The sequence below is a fragment of the Vicugna pacos genome, chromosome 13 (assembly GCF_048564905.1).
Source record: "Vicugna pacos chromosome 13, VicPac4, whole genome shotgun sequence".
NCBI lineage: Eukaryota > Metazoa > Chordata > Mammalia > Artiodactyla > Camelidae > Vicugna > Vicugna pacos.
The window spans coordinates 10558036-10576826 of NC_132999.1; the positions used below are offsets into that span (position 1 = coordinate 10558036).

At 34.6% G+C, this 18791-nt stretch overlaps 1 protein-coding gene and 1 pseudogene across 17 annotated transcripts in view; one reads left to right on the top strand and one right to left on the bottom strand.

Moving 5' to 3' along the window:
- DNAJB4 (DnaJ heat shock protein family (Hsp40) member B4) overlaps positions 1-18791 on the bottom strand; it is a 37019-nt gene that overhangs the window by 14523 nt on the left and 3705 nt on the right. For 5 of the 17 annotated variants that reach the window (XM_072974172.1, XM_072974173.1, XM_072974169.1 and 2 more), the window contains one exon: positions 18323-18513. The exons of 10 other annotated variants lie outside the window; for them this stretch is intronic. The gene's annotated coding sequence lies outside the window, so the exon portion shown is untranslated. Of the gene's footprint in view, positions 1-11549; positions 11644-18322; positions 18514-18791 lie in introns of those variants that run through there. 2 more of the 17 variants (XM_072974180.1, XM_072974176.1) reach the window with 2 other exon arrangements.
- On the top strand, positions 5512-5608 carry LOC116282836 (U6 spliceosomal RNA; annotated as a pseudogene).

An 18791-nucleotide genomic window follows, 5' to 3' on the forward strand; every position in this document is an offset into this window, starting at 1 on the left:
ATATAACAAAATGTTCTTATCGACAAGCATATACATATACAACACACAAAAAGCTGTCCAGTTAAGAAGAAATGGCTTTTTCTAAATATTCCAGTTAATATTTGCTACTTACTGATCTTGACTCTGTTAAAATTTTAAATTATTGAAATTTCATAAAGGTAATTAATTATTCATTATATCTCAAATGCATGCCTTTGTATTTCAAAATCAAAATGCATTCATTATATTTCAAATGCCTTGTATTTCAAATACACTAATTAAAACAATGTGGCATTGGTGAAAGAACAATGAATCAGAAAAGGCACATAGATCAGTGGAACAGAATAGGGAGCCCACAAAGAGATTCATATAAACACAGTCAACTGATCTTTGACAAAGGAGCAAAGGCAATACCATAGAGAAATGTTCCAAATAGTGTTGAAACAACTGGACACATACCTGCAAAGGAATGAATCTAGGTACAGATTTTACACCCTTCACAAAAATTAACTCAATATGTATTGCACATCTAAACGTAAAATGCAAAATGATAAAACTCCTAGAACATAGGAAAAATTGAGGTAATCTTGGGTTTGGCAATGTTTTTAAAATATAATTCCAAAGGCACAATTCATGAAAGAAAGAACTGACAGGCTAGACTTCATTAAAATAACAATTTTATGTGTAGAAAGACATTGTCAAGAGAATGAAAAGACAAGCCACAGACTGGGAGAAAAACACATATCTGATTAAAGACTGTTATCCAAAATATATTAAGAACTCTTAAAATTACACCCTAAGGAAACAAACAGCTCAGTTAAAAAATGGGCCAAAGACCTAAACAGACACCTCACCAAGGAAGATATTCAGATAGCAAATAAGCATATGAAAAGACACTCCATATCATATGTTATCAGGGAAATGCAAATTAAAACAATGAGATACTACAAGACACCTATTAGAATGGCCAAAATCCAGAACACTGGCAATACCAAACGCTGGCGTAGGATAATAGGAATTCATTTATTGCTGGTAAGAATGCAAGATAGTATAGTCACTTTGGAAGACACTTTGGTGGTTTGTTACAAAACTAAAATACACTTATCATGTGATCCAGCAATCATGCTCCTTGGTATTTACACAAAGAAGTTGAAAACCTATGTCTATACAAAAACCTGCATATGAATGCCAAAACCTGGAAACAACCAAGATGTCCTTCAGTAGTTGAATGGATAAACTAGTAAAATCCCATTCAGACAATGGAACTTTATTCAGCACTAAAAAGAAGTGAGCTATCAAGCCATGAAAAAACATGGAGGAAACATAAATGGATATTATAAAGTAAAAGAAGCCAGTCTGAAAGGCTACATACTATAAAACATTTTCAAAAAGGCAAAACTATGGAGATAAAAAAAAAAAAAGATCAGTGGTTGCCAGGAGCTAGTGGGAAGGGAAGGACAAACATGTACAGAGGGTTTTTAGGGCAGTGAAACTACTCATATGCTTCTGAATGGTGGGCACATGTCATTAGACATTTGTCCAAATCCGTAGAATGCACAACACCAACAGTGAACCAAATGTAAATTATGGACTCTGGGTGATAATGTTGTTATCAATATAAGTCCATCAGTTGTAAACAAATGTTCCTTCTGGTAGGAGATGTTGATACATGGGGGGGTTCTGCATGTGTAGAGGCAAGAGGTATATGGGAAATCTCTGTACCTTCCACTCAGTTGTACTGTGAACCTAAAACTGCTCTAAAAAAGAAAGCCTATTTAACAATTTAAAAATAAGTGGATAAAAGTAAATGTTTTTATTTCTTAAATATTTATCTTTGATTTTAGAGTCAGAAGACCTTTCTAGCCTTAATTTAAGTTGCTGCCTCGTATACCTCAATCATACCTACATTACTTGAAAGATGCCTAGGGAAAACTATTATTTATCATTGAATCTTCTATTCCTTTTAGTAGACTAGCATAAAGGGGCTACAAATGTCTAACAAGTAAAGATCTCAGGATTTGAATGCTTGGTTTCTAATCTCAGCTCTGCCACTTAATAGGTAATTTAGCCAAATCATTTAATGTCTCTGAATTCCTCACTCACAAAGCTTACTGTGAGAATCAGATAATATGCATGAAAGGACTAAAATTGTTATAATGACACATACCTATAAATTGTTTTCATTATTCTAAGCTGTACAAACTATTTTGCTACCACTTGGAGGTCCATTTGACCAGTCATCTTACTTTACTCAGGAAATTTTACTTGGTATAAAGCACTAGAGTATCAACCAGAATCACCTCCAAAGGACGCAGGCATTCTCCACGATCACGCCCCTTGCCGTGTCCCCTTTTCAGATCTTCATCCCTGAATTTTGGCCTCTTAGTGTTAAAAAAAAAAAAACTGTTCTATATCTTCCCCATAATAATAACATTTCTATAGTACTTTACAGTTTATCAAACACTTCCATATGCTTTCTCATATGTAATCTATATATACCCATGCACATCTGATGCTGAAACTAGTGATAAGATTTTTTCAATGGCTTGCAATCTAATAGTGAATTAAGATATTCTTAATACTTAACTAGACATTCTTCCAATTTTAACACAAACTTAAGGAATACTGTGTCTGTTCTAGTATTTGGCCTGCTTTTTAGATAATATCAAATTATTATATATACTCAAACTATTGGCCATCTAATAATAGAATAGATCTTACTCTACATGTTATACTTCCCTAAAATGCCTTCAAGCACTGAAGCATCATTGTCATAGATTTCTTATAGCAAATTGCTTGATTTAAGTTTGGAACTTAGACTCTATATTTTCAATCCTATGAAAAGGCTTCAGACTTTGAGCATAAGTTAAAACACCTAAAAATTTTGTCATGGTTATAAATGCAACCTTATCCTCAGGGAAAAAAATTAAAAATTTTTGAAAAGATTCATGTCTTATTCCAACTAGGTTACAAAAAAGAAGAAGTAAACTTAAGGCAAGTGTCTTTAAGACATTAAACTCATCAATTTAAAATTACATTGTTCTTGAAACCCTGTTTTTTTTTTCCAACTATAAATGTCCTTCTTTAGGTAATTACAGTAATTTGGACTCATATTTGGAAGTAGGCAGTCCAATAATAGCATTTGAGTGCCCATTTTATAGTAACTGATGGGTACTACAAACTTGTTTTAAAAGATGAATGTCATCATAGGGAACATTCTCCGTGAATAAAGTATCTCAATCATTCAGCAAATATTTACTGAGTGCATGCTATATGCTATAAACTAAATAGACAACATGTTTGTGCTCATTCAACTCACATTCTAGTGGGAGAAGACAACCAATAAATAAGTTACTAATGAAATAATAAAATTTCAGATAGTTTGAAGTGCTTCAAAGAAAAATTTTAAATGTTGCTCACACAGAGATTTAAGTGGCTACTTTAGCCAGGGTCATCAGGAAAAGCCTCTCTTTTTAGCTCTGCCTTAAAAATTATACTAAAAATTGGGCACTAAAGTATGTAGTTATTTTGGCTAGAGGAAAAGAAGCAAGTATGAGTATCACACTTTTTTAAAGATAATGCTTATGGAAAAACAATTGCACTGGTAAGAAATTCTTAATGACTCTTTTGACTCTATTATCAAGAAGAAATGTATTCAGGTCTCAGCACCTTTTCCATTTATTCCCTTTCCCTATGTACAAGTCTGTACACATCCCTGCAAATCTATAGCTAACAATCAAATTAAATAGTTCAATACAAAGACAGTAAACAATTAAAGGCCAAGTAAGTGTTATGTAACTATCATAGGAGTTAAGGGATCATCAAGGCATAGAGGAAAAAGCATCAGATTTGGAACAAGAGAATTTGGTTCCAGTATTCTTAGCTTTGCTACCTAGTATTTATACAGAGTTTTGGAAAAACCAGATATTTCTCTGAGCCTCAATTCCCTTATTCCTCAACATGAGTAACATCATCCACCTCATTAGATTGCCATAAAGAATGGGAAAATATGGAAAGGGCTTTACAAAAAATACTATGCAAACGTTAATTATATGTTCATCTTGGGCAGAGCGGTGGGAATGGAAAAGGTTTCAGGAAAAAATGTGAGCAGAGTCTTGAAAGACTGATATAATTCAGAAAAGAAGAGAGGAATGGGGAGGGTTTGTGATTTGGATCAAGAACTCAAAGCCCAGAGCATAAAATGTATTTGATACAGCAAAAAGAACGGTCAGATTACAGCACGGGATTTAGGAAGGCTCACTTTAGGAAGCTGACAGAAGAAAGTTATGGTCAGGTTGTTGAAAGCTTTGAATGTCATTTTTTTAACTTAATGACTGCTCTTTCTTGTTCTTCAAAAAGTCCTAATTTGTTAGATCTTTGAAACAAACTATTTTAAAAGTTTGCTTCATTTCTTAAGTCTCAATTTACTTTGAAGCTAATGGAATTACTTTTTAATCACTATGGTTATATTAGTAATTCCCAAAGTTTTCAAGTTTTTATTCTGTGTCATTGCTTAATTTTATAATACTTTTCCTGCACAAAGCACTATAATAGAATATACACATTCAATGTGATTAAGTCTTTACAAAAAAAGATTTAAAATAAAATTCAAACAATTTTAGAGTATGTACCTTTAAAAATAGGTAAAATAAAATTGCTTTACAAATTTTATGAAAATTACTAGTTATCTGGAGACACACAGGTATAAGAAATATTCTATGCTTTTTAAAAAGCATCTCATTTTGGGGGAGTGTAGAACTGATTTTACTCTGTGGTGACATTAAAATGTCTCCTAATAAAACAGCCCTGTAACAACTTGCCCTTCTTTTACAGGAAGTCACTGAAAAGCTTACCAGAGGACTAGTGAACGTACAGTGAGCTAACATCATACTTTCCTAACATTTTAGAATTAAAGTGTTCTGTATATTATTTTTCAATATTGAATTAGAAAGCCAAAAGAAACTATAAAATTTCTAGGTCATTTTAAATGGGTCTTGTAAATTGGTACTTGATTATGTTGAAAGATCACATAATTTAGAGCAGAGCTGTCCAACAGAAATATAAAGCAAGCTACAAATGCAAACCACATATGTAACTTAAACATTTTTAGAATCCACGTTTTAATAAAAGAAACCTGGGAAATTTTAATAATGTATTTTATTTAACCCAATGAACCTATCATACACTGTAACATGTACTCAATATAAAAATTATCAGTAAGATATTTTACATTCTTTTTTCACTCTAAGTCTTCAGAATCCAGTGTGAATTTTACACTTGCACAGCATCTCAATTCAGATAGCCACATTTCAGGCATTTAGCTTTATGTGGCCAGTGGCTACTGTATTAGACAGTGGGGATCTAGAGGTTCTTTCCAACCAGCAGTGTTGTGACCCAACTTTTCAGAAATCTTAACCTATAAACTACGGATGTCACCCATACACATCTCTGACATGCACATTTAGGAAAAACAAAATCTTAGCAGATGAACACTAAAGAAAAGTTCATTTTTACCCATAACAGGATTCCAGTGCTCACTTCAGCTATACATATAATTAGCATAAACAGACAATTAGCATGGCCCCTGTGCAAGGATGACATGCAAATCTGTGAAGCATTTCATATTTTTTAAAAAGATAAATATGTAAGGCCAGGGGTTGTCAGAGGAGAGGACTCCTTTCACAACGTATACATATATCAAATTACCACAATAAACACTTTAAATATCTTACAATACTGTCCTTATACCTCAATGAAGCTGAAAACCAAAATATCCCATTTTTCATCCACAAAAAAAGGACTTTTTTGTGGGGACTTTTTCAAAGTAATATTTTACTTTTAGAGTAAAGTAGTGGGGATGGTTCTATTTACACATGCACACTCAGTATACATCTTCACAATGACGAAAGTAAAGACAACACTAGAAAATGAGGAACTTATGTGATTTTCCCATTATTCTTTTCTAAAGTTTCTCCTCTCACAAGTAGCCAGGGAAGGCATCAGAATCACCTGGAAAACTTAACTGGCCACCCAGAGAGGGGAATAGTCTGTTGCCAAAATGAAACCAACAGCTCCTCAGAATAAGACTAGAAGAAAAAAATGTACGTAGCACAGAGGTAAGGCAGAAAGGAGAGGGGAAGCTGCCGTTTCCCTGAGCTGTTAAGCTCTTAGCCAACACTGCAATAAACTGATTATCCAGCAAGTGTGTTTAGCTCTCCAACTGTTTACAACTCAGTAAAATGATTTATTTTAAATTTAAGTCAGTACTTAACCTTAACTGTGAAATATCCTTACAATACGTTGCATCTATGAAGGCATACATAATTAAACCACTGCTACTGTAGAAACTTAACCATGATTCAAAGACTGGATTGCAACCTACCATATAGGACACGTATAAAATAAGCCAGCCTTTTCTTTAGTATTCACCAACTGCTATAAAATTAGGCCACTGACTGCCAAACTTCAAATAAAATGAGCCCAAAGTACTATAACTGCTTAAAGAAAGATACTTATAAATAAGAGGAAAAAACAGAATTTCAAGAATAATTTAATTTTAAATGGATGGGTTTTAATGTTTGAGTTTTTAATATTTTTACATAGAGTCTTTTTATTATCTAGGCTAAATGAGCAAGTCAAGTTACTGAGATCCTACTGTGTTACGTGCCATGAAGGATAAAACAGTACGTCATGATCCCTTCCCTCAGGAGTTAATCATATAAACATATAAAATAGTACCTATTGTCAGTTGCTGCTTTCACCAAGTAGTGGCAGAGTTGAGCAGTAGCAGAGTGTGGCCCACAAGCCTAAAAATTTACTGTTTGGCCCTTAAGAGAAAATGCTTGCCAACCCCCACTTTATACAAATTATTCGACTAGAGGGAGAGGGCAGGCTATAAAAGCACTGAACACAATCAAATTTTATTATATCTAGCAAACTTTTTTTTTAACTGTAGTTTTCACTTTAAATACATGGCTTATAAAACATCAGCTTGGCTGATGGTAAAATAAAACTTGTAAACTAAAATTCTCAACCGGGGCATGTCCACTAAAGGGAATATATTAGAATATTTAGGGTAGTGAGGTGAGATGTTTATCAGAAGAGGGGCATTTATTTTAAAAGTTTGACAAAACTGTAATAATCATACCTCTGTATTGTTCAGCTTGACACCCAACTAAGTGTATCTGGCATTAAATGACTGGCTATTTCCCCAAATCAGATTTATACTGAAAGTAGTTGATTTATGTTATTTACCATAGTTATGTTCTATAAAGTTGCCATGAATGCTTAATAAATGAATATTGAATCACTGCCCCTAAGGGAAATGCTGGGTTAAGTCAACTCATCAATCTATCACCTTGTTTCACGTGTGTTTCTGTTTGAAGACGCTATTTACTATAACATTAAATTCATGGCCTAACAGCACTATAACTCATACCTGAACGAGGCGTAACACATGTATTCCCTCCAGAAGGCACAACACAGCCTTCTTGTGCTTAGGAACATTAGAGAGCACTTCAGCCCTACACTGGAACATCTCTTTAAACAGTGAAATCACCCCCCCCCAAAAAAAAGGTGCAAAAATGCACTACATAGACTACAAAGACATGTTCATGAGAGCTGAAATAAGAAAGCCAGGCACTGCCTTGTTGGACATCAGCAGGGAACATAGGGCTCAAATATTTTTTTGCTGCTCTGCCATGCACATGCAAATGACCAGAAAAGCACACTGAGTACCGATTCCTGAGTTACAAGTAAATTTTAGTGAGTGGGCAAATTTGAAAGTAAAGAATTGGTGACCAATGAAGGATCAACTGTATAATGACGTACCCATTATTACTGATCATCTAAATTAATTATGATCAGTTAAAAAATTATTTTTGATTAACAGCAAAATGAATAGCTACACAGTCACCCAAAGTAATGTCTTTGAAGTGATATTTCTTTGGTGTGTATAAATTGAGTGGTGTATTTCCCTCTTCCCTACTCCAAGCTCAGCTTACTGAGTTTTGAGACTCAGTCTCTAATTGGGCAAATCTAGCCCTCATCTTGGGGTAGGCGCCTCTGACCATGAGTTCTCATATTTTTTCCAGTATCTCCACTCTCTCACTTATCACAACTACATAACCATTTGTTGGCTTATGCCTTATTCACTGGGCTGTAGCCTCCCTGAGAGATTCTTTTTTTTTTTTTAAGAACTTTTTCTAGTACAAGGTCTTGTTTATAATACATGCTGTTCAATTAACTTTTACTGAGTGAATAATTCGATGAAATGAGAAAGTACGAGGACCTAAAGTATGATGACTATGATATAAAAAGACAAATGGGTAAATGTAGTATAGAGGTAGAATACATACAATTTGCCAACCAACTTTATGTGGGGATTTGGAAGGATTTTAGATTGCTCTGGTTTCTACATTGAACAAAGATGTGGACACTGAGCTACTAATGAAAGTACAGAATATAGAAAGAGTCCATTTGAAGAAAAAGATGAGTTTCATTTAGTTGCCTATAGCCCTATTAATGACACCCCTTCATCTATGCTATTTGTGTACTTAGTAAATTTTATTGCCTACTAAGACTGCATTCCTAATTACTACCTGCATTGGAATAACTTGTTCCAACTAAAATGTAACATCATACAGGGGAAGAGTTTATTTAATTTTTGACTCCCAAAAACCCAGCACAATGATATTTGTTTGGATTGAATGTGGATGAAGATGTCCAGTAGACAGTTAGATATGCTAAGCTGGGGCTTAGGAAAGAAGTCTTAGCTGGAGATTAAGATTTAGAAAAGATTATAACACAGGTGGCATTTTAAAGAGTAAAGGAAGAATAATTTTGAAAGAATCAAAGACAGAACTTTGGGACACCAGCATTTAGGGGGTACATCAATCAAGAGGAAACAATGAAAAGCACTAAGAAGGAGCTATCAGATCAACCAAGTGAGAATGGCATGGCGGACACTACTGATTATAAACCAAACAGCCATTCCTATCTTCTTTCTGGCTAAGAGATATCTAGTTTCCTAACGAATAGAGTAACAAACTCAAGGAAGGTGGGAACCTGGGGAATGAATCATGGTTAGTTTAAGTCAGTCATGGTAATTACATTTCCTTTTGTCAGTGACTGGTATAAGGGTGGCCAATGGGATGTAAGGGAAATGCTCTAGGGAGCTTTGGGGGAGACTGTCTTCCCTATAGAGGTACCTACCCAGGAGAAACCCCAGCACTGTTCTGCTTTTGGATGATGAAAATAAGTGCTTGCTCTCTTACAACCCTGAAAGTAAACCTCTGTGACACAGTGAGAATGCTGGAGTACAAAGAGCTTGGGTCCTAACATTGTTGATTCTCTGAATCAATCTTGGAACAGTCTTATCATTGGACTTATTGTTAAAGAGATTCTGGCTACTTGGAGCTAAAAGCATCCTGATACTGGTGTCCCAAAACCAAAAGGAGGACATTCATGAAGAATATAGGGAAGTCAAGAGGGTGATAGAAAAGCATCCACAAGAGTGGGAATGATTTTGGCTTCAGCAGTTATAGCTCATCACGGTAAGCACTCAAAAAACAAATACTAACCCTGTGCAAGCATTATTCTAAAAACTTAATACATATAATCTCATTTAATCTCTCACAACAATCCTGTGAGGTAGATGAAATTGTGGGCAACGAAAGCAAAAGCCAGAATACTGTAAATTGTGCACTAACAGGAATATGAAAATGGAATAGTACATTTAAACATTTCAAGAAAGCCATCTGAGGGAAAGAAGAGAAAGCTGTAATAAAGTAAGGGTAAAAGAAGGGTTTAAAATGGTCAAGAGAGAAAAAAACAATATAGAGGAAAATGAGATATACAAAAATACATACAAATACATAAGAAATAATTGCTTAAGTATGGTCTCAGAAGATAGGGTTTGGTACCAAGATAAAAAAAAACAGATGAAATTTCAACAAAATTAGAAGTGGGGCTCTAAGATTAAGAGAAAATAAATAAAGAAAAAATTATAAATTTGAAGGCAAGAGGACTGGGAAGACTAAGAAGTTCATAGATGCTATCAATCCTCTTAAATAAATTTTTTTTAAAAGGACATCCACTATTCAGAAACTGAGAATAAAAGTGAGGCATCTGAAAGAGAATGGTGATGGTTTGATATAGCAGGTATGGTAAGTAGGAAGGAAATTGATCAGAAACAAGACAAGGATTACAAAATGTCACTGAGGACCCAGCCAAAATCAGAAACAATGATGTGATGAATCAACATTCATTTCATTCATTTCTTCACAAACATTTTATTAAGGATCTTCCATATGCCAAGGCAGTTTTCTAGGTACTGGGGATACAACATGAACAAAAAACTCCAGCCTTATATGTACTTTACATTCTAATGGAGAAGACATAATTTAAATGATTTTTTTAATAATTAAAAATATTCTTCAAAATACTATAAAGAACTATATTCAATACCTTGTAATAGTCTTAATGAAAATAATATAAAAAGGAATATATATATATACATATATATATATAAAAATAACTGCACCACTATGCTCTACACCAGAAACTAACACAACATTGTAAACCAACTACACTTCAATTTTTTTAAAAAGTTACAAAACGTACTGTATGAAATGTTAGATCATGGTAGGAACTAAGGAAGATAAAGTAGGAAAGGGGAGGGGAGAATTACAATTTTAGATAGGGTAGCCAGAAATGGTTTCACAGGGAAAATGACATTTATACTATGACCTGAAAGAGGAAAGGAGGAAAGCTGTATACATACATGGGGGTAGAACAAACCAGGTAGAGGGAAACATCAAGTATAAAAGCCTAGAGGTAAGGGAATGCCAGACATCTCTGAGGTTCAGTTGTTTAAGAATGATGGGGTAGGGGTGGTGAAGGGATTGAGAGATGGTCAGAGAAATTATAGGTGCCTAGATGGTATAGAGCCTTGTAGGTCATTAAAGAGTTTAGCTTGAGTTGAGGGAAGATGAGAAGCCATCGGATTGTTTTATGCAGAAGAATGATGGGATTGCTTTGGTTTCTATGTTAAAAATAGAGGGGAGGAGGATGGTGGGCAAGGAAGGAAGACCAGCAAGAATGTATTGCAATAGTTCAGGTGGTTTGGACCGTGATGCAGCAGTGAAGGTCCTATTTCATTTATTTTAAAGGTAGAGTCAATAGGATTTCTTGATGAATCAAGATGTGGGATGTGAGAGAAATCAATAATGACTCCAAGGTTTTTCAACTTCAGCAATCGAAAAGAACAGAATTGCTACTTACTAAAATAGGTAGAAGAGCTGGAGGAGGAAACTGGAGAGTTCAATATTGGAAATATTAAATTTAAGATGCCAGTTAAACTTACAAATGGAAATGTCTAATAGACAGTTGGACATGAGTTTGGTACTCAAAGAAGCAATCCAGAGGGAAGATAAAAAATCGGGAGTAGAGGTAATCTTTAAAACCACAAGACTAAGAGAGATTATACCAGAGTGACAGTAGATAGGGGCAAAAAAGAATTGCAAATGTAGTAGTAACAATAACTATTACTAATAAGGTGGGGCCTCTACCTTAGCCTCAGGAGATGAATCATAATCATTCAAAACCAAGTACGATACTTGCTAGAGAAATCCAGTGATTCAGCTCTGGTCAGCATAAGGTTAGTCCAATTGATATCCAGGAGAAGGGGATTTTTTTTGCTTTTAAAGAGAAGAAACTTTCTTTTCCCACTTTACCATCGTGCCTGCATAACACTGGGAACTGTGGCAACGATTATGCAATCATTAGGGACACTAAGCCACATGCTGAGGATGGTAGAGGGCAAAGATGAAAAAATATGGATACTTCATATGCTGTGGAGCTGCTAAATCAGCCAGCCCTAGAGCCACTCTGCGCCTGGATTTTAGGGTTATTATTTAACAAGGGTTTTCATTACTTATAAGCAATAGTGTCTGGTTACCATAATCTCATTTAATTTCCATAACAATGCTTAGGGTACAAGCAACAAAATGAGACTCAAAAAAAAGACTAACTATGGCAAGGTTAAATAACTTGGTACTTAGGTAGCAAATGGTAAATTGAAGCTTTTCTAATGCCAAGGTCTATTTTTAGTGATTCAAGGTAAATTTAAAGAGTGAACACAACTGAAAGATAAGAGGGAATGGGATTTGAGAATTTTTTTTAAACTTTTTTTTTTGGAAGGGAGAGGTAATTAGGTTTATTCATTTATTTATTTTTTTAGAGGAGGTACTGAGGATTGAACCCAGGACCTCATGCATTTGCTAAGCATGTGCTCTGCCACTTGAGCTGTACCCTCCCCCAGGAGTTGAGAATTCTTGAAGTGACTGGCAGGTAAGGCCAGGAAGTAACAGATTTAAAGAAAAGAGAAGTGTCAAAAAGACTATAAGAACAGATGGACGATGTTAGTAAATATGCTAAAATAATGAAAGAACATTAGAAATGAATTTTTATTGTTTGAGTAGTCTGGATGAAGACTAAATGTAGGCTGTAGCTATGAGTAGGGAGGGAATTGCATTTTGAGTAGCCAAGGATTGATTTATTAATATTTACTAGCATCTACTAGGTGGCACATTATTTTATGCACTTAGGATACAGTGGTGACTGAAATAGATCCTGTGGAGCTCACACTCTCGTGTGAAGAACATACAATAAACAAGTGAACAACTATAACTTTGGTGTGTATGGAGTTTTGGGCCAGCATTGTCAAAGGCACTCAGTGGTATCTGATTTTCAATAAAGTCCCCTGATTGTGGCCTGGCTAGCAACTTAGGCCTTTACTCAGAGTTACAATTAGAACATTTTACTCAGGGTTACAAACAGAACACAAGAATTGAATGACATGCTCAATATCACTAATTATCAGAGAAATGCAAATCAAAACTACAATGAGGTATCACCTCATACCAGTCAGAATGGCCACCATTCAAAACTCCATGAACAATAAATGCTGGAGAGGGTATGGAGAAAAGGGAACCCTCCTACACTGTTGGTGGGAATGTAGTTTGGTGCAGCCATTATGGAAAACAGTATGGAGATTCCTCAAAAAACTAAAAATACATTTATCATGTGATCCAGCAATCCCACTCCTGGGCATATACCCAGAGAAAAATAAAATTCAAAAAGACACATGCACCCCAATGTTCACAGCAGCACTATCTACAATAGCCAAGACATGGAAATAATCCAAACATTGATCAATAGATGACTGGATAAAGAAGATGTGGTACATATATACAATGGAACACTATTCAGCCATAAAAAGAGTAAAATAATGCCATTTGCAGCAACATAGGTGGACCTAGAAATTGTCATTCTAAGTGAAGTAAGCCAGAAAGTGAAAGAAAAATACCATATCACTCGTATGTGGAATCTTAAAAAAAAAAAAAAAAAAGGACACTATGAGCTCATCTACAAAACAGAGACAGAGTCACAGACATAGTAAACAATCTAATGGTTACCAGGGAAAAGGGGTTGGAAGGGATAAATTTGGGAGTTTGAGATTTACAAATGTTAGCCACTATATATATAGGTTTTTTTTTTTTAAGTTTCTTTTGTATAGCACAGGGAACTATGTTCAATATCTTGTAACAACCTTTAATGAAGAAAAATGACAACGAATACATGTGTGTGTGTGTGTATATATATATATATATATGTACACATACATGACTGGGACGTTGTGCTGTGCACCAGAAATTGACACATTGTAATTACTTCAATTAAAACAAAGAATTAAATGACAATCAGGATAACAATGACTGGCAATTATGTGATTATTTCAAATAATTTTACATAGTCACATTAGGAAATAACTGTTTAAATGAATGGAAGATCTGATCACTAAGCTCCCATTCTGATTCTTCAACCCGTTGCTTAATAAACTATAGACTATTCTTTTTCAGTCTGATGCAAATATCTGAAAACAAATAGTCTTTGCAAAGTGATTCACGGTTTCATTCAACATTCAACCACCAGAATAAGCTCCATGAGGGTAAGGATATTTGTCTGTTTTGTTCACTACTGTATCTTCCAACACCTAGAACAATGCCCAGCATTTTTGCTGAATTGAATAAATGAAAAGATTAATAAGCATTCACTAGATGCCAGGTATTATATTAATCTCAAAGGTAAATAAGATTGTCCCTGCCCTTAAAGAGTTAATCGTTTAAAAGCTCTAAGATAAAATCTCTTAATCTTCACTTACATCAAAGTACAGTTAAGTGGAGGTGGACAGATAAATTGGGAGTTTTGGATTTGCTAACTACTAAACATAAAATAGATAAGCAAGGTCCTACTGTATAGCACAGGGAGCTATATTCAATATCTTACAATAGTCTATAATGAAAAATAATATGAAAAGGAATATATATATATATATATAACTGAATCACTATGCTGTACACCAGAAATTAACACATTATAAACCAACTATACTTCAATTTTTTTAAAAAGGGGAAAAAGCATACAATTAAAGAAGCAAGGTTAAGAATCTAAAAGTAGTATCTGTCCTGGATAAAAGGAATTTATTGTAGACTTCATATACTTTTAAATAAAAGATAAATAAACTACCATTCTATCTTGAAAAATTAGTATTTGTATCATTAGGTACTATAATTAGATAATCTGTTCTATACTATAATTAATCTGTTCTAAACAATATTATGATAAGTCACAGGAAAATAGTAATTTCAGATACTTCTAAAAATTTTCAATCCTTCATTTCCTTCTCAGGTCCTTTCAAATACATTTAAAAAAAAATGAAGTGAGAATATCAGTTAATATGAAGCAACATAAAAGAATAAACAGAATCAGAAGGCAAATTCCAAAGAGATCACTGCTATAAATAGAGACATGGAAATGTCAGGACAGAGAAGCAAAGTTCCACTAGAAACAACAACAAAACTGCATGCCAAGTGAGTTTTACACCTCACACCCACCCATCTTCATTCAAGGATTTCCTCGGCAAAGATCCTCAATCTTCTAATAATCTATTCCAAAAAGTAAATGTGAGTAAAGGTACATGTCCTGATTATAAAAATCAGTATGTTTTTGGTTCTGCACAAATTTTTCTTTCCCTTATACCTAAGAAGCAGAAAACCTCAAACTGAACCTTAACCCAATCATTGCTGCCTCAAAGAGAAGTTATTTCATGAAATAAAGAGAACTGGGTTAGGAATCTAGTCTTGGCTCCAGTCTTGGAATTAATCTTGTCACTCTGTACACAGCACTCAAGCACTCTGGGTCACAATTTCCTCCAACATAAAATGAAAGAAATGGACTAGATGATCTTCAAAGTCTTTCCAAGCCTGTTACTCTTAAGAAAAGTTTGTGTGAAGCTACTCTTCAGGGCCATCTAGTCTCAAAGACCCCCAACATTCATAACCACATATCCAACAATTTGTTTTTAGCTCCAGCTTTGCAGGAAAATAATAAGTAAGATAAAACAAAAAATTCAGTTCAGTATTTATTGGGCTTTTACCAACAGAAAAGCACTAAGCCATACTGGGCAAACCAGAGTAAGATCCAATCCTTGATCAGCCCTCTGTTTTACAAAAGGGAAAGATGACAGGACGAGATCTCTGTATTTAGAATACTTACTACAGTCTAGCTGGAGAAACAAATATTAATTCAGATTAATTATGCAAATATTTATTAAATACTTCTTGAAAAAAGTCAGTTTTCAAACTTGAATGAGCATAAGAATCTATGATGCTAATTTTTTTAAATGTAGATTTCCCCAAAACTGATTCACTAGGTCCAGATGGGGTCTAGGTATCCACGTTTATAAAAAGCACCCCCAGATGATGCTGGTGGCCCTGGTAAAGAAACACTGCTGTAAAATAAAAAATAAAAAAAAAAAGAAAAAAGAAAAGAGAAAGAAACACTGCTATAGCCTAGATCAACAAGAAATCAATAGGGTACAAAAACAAAATGTTTCTAGAGTTTGAGTTTTCAAGACTACATTCCTATAACAACTAGAGAATAAACTGCAAGGTTATTAAAAACAAGCAAAAGTCTAACAGAGCATATACCCTTTAGTTATATTTCATGGTTCTCAAGTGTGGGCTGCAGTTTCAAAATCACCATAGAAAGTTTTTACAGATACAGATACAGACCAATTAAACTAGTCTCTGGGAGTGGTAGTTGGGGCTCAGCCTTCACACTTAAAAGTGAAAGGAACTGATGTATAAATAAATGATCTAAGTAGGGGAGGAAAAAATAAACATGCCTTTGACCACAAAATAAAGGGAGACTAAGAATAGTAAATGTATGGAATTTATTTTAAATATTTTGTTTTGAGGCAACATGCAAAATGAGTGTTGGAGTTATTTAGCTGCAGACACAAGTTTGGGAATGTATTTGGAGAGTAAGCATAGGACCAACTTACAGTAAATCATAAAACCATACATTTCATATATATTCTGCAGTTTCATTATATATGATATTCTGCAGCATTATGTATCAGCTTTATTATAAGTTATTGGAATGCATGCTACAGAATTAGCTGAAATTACTCAAGAACTGGGTGGTAAAGGTCAGTCTGAGACAGCTGCTTTCAAGCGTCTAGATTTTCAACCAAGAATTACCCCTAAAGTAATGGGAAGCTGCGAATGTTATGGCTTACCAGCAGGCAGCTCTCAACTTTTTTCACTAAATATTGATATTCAGTTTCCTGTGTACTCTATGATGCTGTATTCTATCTCCTATCATCCCAGTAAAAGGACAGATCCTGCTTATAGACAAGATGACAACAGATGTGTGCAACAAGCCAAACTATGTACATTCAAAGAGGTCTTTAATATGATTCAGTAGGATGTTCCTTCTCCCATTAGATGTGAAGAACCCTGTAAAGTTAGGAATGGCACTTCAGCAAGCCCCATCCTCCTCCCCCATATGCCTTCCGCCTTCTATGAAGAGGTCCTCAAGAGCAGAGAAAATTTATTACATTCTCACAAAGAACCTTTGTATCAAGCCTTTATTATTCTAAAAGATTAAACTATAAAGATTTTACTTCTTTCTCAGAAGAGTCTAATCTAAAAACTCTTGATACACTTCTTTTGGCAGATAGGTTATTTTGTAGAGGAATTCAACATGCATATAAACAGTACAAACATTATCATAGTGCTGTATGGTAATACTGGGGAAGAAATTAAAGTTAATTCTATCCTTGCTTTAAGAGGCTTACAATCTAGTGATGTGGACTACAAACACATAAACCCCCTGAACAATGTATTTGAAAAATAACATTGATCATCATCAAATATATAAGTATATATGTATATATATACACACACACCACAAAGCATTGTACAGTAAGGCAATATCCCATCCAATGCAATTAGCAATACAGAAAAACAAGCTTCTATGTTATACAACACATTGGTTCTTTAAATTTTGTAAGTAATCTAATTTTATTACCTTACATTAAGAGTTGCCTTCCCATGAAGAATTTTGACTTAAGTCATGATTAAAACTAATGCTAATAAAATCCATGTAAGATATACTAAACTGTGATCCATACCCTAGAAATTACAAGGAGATACATTTCATTACTTGACTTTTTATACATTCTTCCATTCTTTCAAGTCAGGCTGCCTGGGTTCAAATCTCAGCCCTAACATGCAACCTTGGGCAAGTTAACTTATCTGTACCCCAGCAAAATGGAGATTTTAATAGCACCTAGCTCATAAAGCCATTGGGAGAATAAATGAATTAAATACATGTAAAGCTCTTAGAACAGTGCCCAGAATAGAGTGTGCTATGTAATAAAGACACAAAAAGAAATAGCTCTTACTGTCATGAACCTTACGATCTAATGGGAATTCTAAATAAACAATAAATGATATTATGGTATTATTACCATGATAAGGTACATGAAAACAAATAGGAATCCCTAAATTTGAGAGTTCAGATAGCATTTCTCGAAAAATGGAAAATTTTCAACAGGCAACAGTAAAACAGAAGAGGCGAGGAAGATACGTGAAAAGGCCCAGGGATCCTACCATTACAAATAGGTTGGGATGACAAGAATGGCAAAAGGCTGGATTTAGGGCGAATCAATGGTCATGAGCGATTACCAGTATTTGTCAATCTTCTAATAGCCCTTCAATCAAGACACACTATTAAATCTGACATTCAAATCAGAGAATAAGTTTCTAATAACTGGGGGTGAGACACTATGGTAATTTCTGAAACAGAAAACAGAAAGTACTGTGTAAAAACATTAGACTTCTTATCCTTTACTGTTGACACTTTTCAAAATCAGATTAAACTGCCCTTTCTTTTTGATATGCTGGTAAGAGGAAGAAGTTGTGTGACTTACCAAAGGGCACATGGGTCAGACTTGAATCTAGATCCTCTAGGACCAAGTCCAGAGTCCTTTTTACTATACGAGGTGGCCTCCAGTTTCAGACACTGGTCAAACTGTTCTCCACAATGTTACCAAGTTACATTTGTGTTAACAACTTTGTCCTTTATAATGCAACTATTTTCTGCTTGCATTCACACCTTAGTCTGAAACAGAATCCCAGAAACTCAATCAGAAAGCATATAAAAGTAATTAAGACCAATGACTAACCTAATGATCAAATACCCTGAAACAACACCCTGGACCACTTACTTTAATTTGAACTGGTCCCTTTCCTCCTTATATCTAACCTGAATCTGTTGTGACTGTACACTGAGAAAACACAGGCCTGGTTTAAATGACACACGCAGTACAGCATGAAGTTATCAGATCCTTCTGACCAAGAGCTGTTAGGAGGTAGGTGATGGGTATAAAGGTGAGGCAA